A 2,459-nucleotide genomic window follows, 5' to 3' on the forward strand; every position below is an offset into this window, starting at 1 on the left:
AGGTATAAAAATATCCCCATTATGTTGTAAAATCATACCTGTATGTAGCTACCTATTAAAACTGAATAGTCACCTTTCCAACTGATGCTTTGTTATATACTCTTTTCTGTCTCAGAACTCACCTGGGACTCAAGTAGCTGATGCTCATGTGTGCTTACCATGGGTAGTGACTGCTCCAGAGTTTCTTCCATATTATTAGCTTTTGCGTAGCACGGCTCCCAGGCTGTCTCCTTAACAAGCATGTCTGAATGTATCCGCAGAACTTGCATTTCTAAAAGTGAGACTGGGCTAGGAAATCACCCTTGTATACATACCTTTGAAAACTGATATTTAATCTTTACTGATCTGTTAAATCTAATAGTGCCCCTACTGTAATACTGAATCATTACAAATTCAGTGAACTAATTCTTATCTCTCAGACTACAGAATAATTCTGTATGCCTGTTTGCACTTCCTTAATTCAGGTATGAGTTACTATTCTAGGAGCTTCTCTAAATGAGAACTACACTTACATAAATTCAGGTGTTAGAAGAACACGTGTAGTCATTTCTACACGGAAAGCAAAGCAGCTTCTCTTGATTTAGTCAATGTCACTTCAGTTTCATTTACACCAAAGTAAGTTTTCATATGAGATTGAGTACCCATCTGAAACTAATTGTATAACTTACTAGTGTAATTACAAATTTTATCCTTTAAAGTCCTCGAGAAGAACTTTGACAAGTGAAAGGATTCCTCATATTGAAACAGTTAACTTCTGCTATTGTATTGCCTGGATGCAAGTGTTTATCAGGCAAGTACAAAATATCCAGTAACTTCACACTGAACTTCAATGGTCAAAGTGTATAATACTTCATTTTGTGTTAGGTAACCAATGCATGGAGCTTCTGGAGTCCAATCTAACTGCTGAAGCAGTGACAGCATAAAGAAAGCTGAGGCTAAAAGGAAGTTAGTGGTAAGTGAACAATGTCATGCAGCTATTTTGATGCAGTTTGCAGAAAGAAGCACTTATCAGCTGTATAAGCTACAGAAACCAATACTCTGTTACTTCCAAGAGAGAAATTTCCAAATGGAATACAGCAAATGCTTTTTAAACATGCTACACCACCTGGCTATGTGACAAAATAGTATCCCTTTGTTACAGCATGTGAGGGGCGGGGGGAATCCAGAGCCCATTTTTATTTCAGCATGTCCTAGGTTTACCCTCAGGGTTTTGTGCATGTATATACATGGTTAACATAAACTTATTTTACAGTTGCTTCTCTCTTAACAGTATAAAGACAATTTTTATCAGTTACAAGGACCTAGCTTCCAGTTAGGTATCTCTAGGAGTGAAAATAATTTAATTCTGGGAACACAGTTCTATCCTGTGTTTGGACATGTACTGGTTTTGACGAATGATGTTGATAACAAGTAGGCATTTATATAACCTAATATAAAGGTACATGTGGCAACACCCAGGGTTTCTAGGTACTTTTAGCGACTCCAATAAACCAAGGAATCTTGGACAAGACTTCTACAATGAATGCAAGTCCTAAACATTGGACTTGCATGTCAGCTGAAGAAACAGTAACTTTTTGCGTAACTGATACACATTCCCAGACTCAAATTCTTGCAAGTGTGAATCCCTATATAAATGCAACTAAAAGAAAGCTGTAGTTACTGGCTAAGAATAAATGCAATCACGTTAACTTTCTGTGTTTCCTTCTCCTGCATTTGTACTGTACACCACTGGTAGACCTCTGAAACTAGATTCACATGTGCAGCCCTTTTTATAAAACCACAACTACTTTAATCTTGCATAGCATGCCTTAATTTTGGAATAAGTAATTGCTATGCATACTGTGAAGTATGCTTTGAACTCCTTCTAGAATAGGGATACTGAACAGCAACAGCGTCAACAGGGCCCAGGTACTACTGGTCAGGAGTACTCATTCCTAGGACTGCATCAGCCTGAAGCCTGGCTGCAGCCGCCTGTTGCCTCAGGTACCTGGTAGATGGATGAGAGGGGAACTGGGCTCTTTCTGAAAAAGGGTAAAAATAGCAGCTTCCCCAAAACCCTTCCCGACTTTGTTAGTCAACAAAGCAAACAAAGGTAAAAAAGAAGCCCCACACAACTCCAGTACTGAAGCAAACAAACAAATCCACCACAACAGAAACAGTCTGGTTGTGGATAACGGCAGACTTTGTGACATCTCGCTTTGGGGCAAAAGATGAGCACGATACGAATCCCCCCCCTCCACAACAGCATGTCGAGCACCTGACCCGCGCTCCCACCCGCTCGTTCCCAGGTGAGGTGGCTGAGAGGAATCGCCGTGACTCTACCGCTGAAGAGGGGAAGGCCCTGCTGCTCGCCGGGGTACACGCTTCCTGCTCCCCACGGCAGCCACCATCCAGTACTCCACCCGTACCGCGCCACACGAGGCGGCCATTCAGCGCATGCGCCATGGGGGAGAGCCGCT

This window comes from Psittacula echo, assembly GCF_963264785.1.
Source record: "Psittacula echo genome assembly, chromosome: 4".
In the NCBI taxonomy this organism is placed as follows: Eukaryota; Metazoa; Chordata; class Aves; order Psittaciformes; family Psittacidae; genus Psittacula; species Psittacula echo.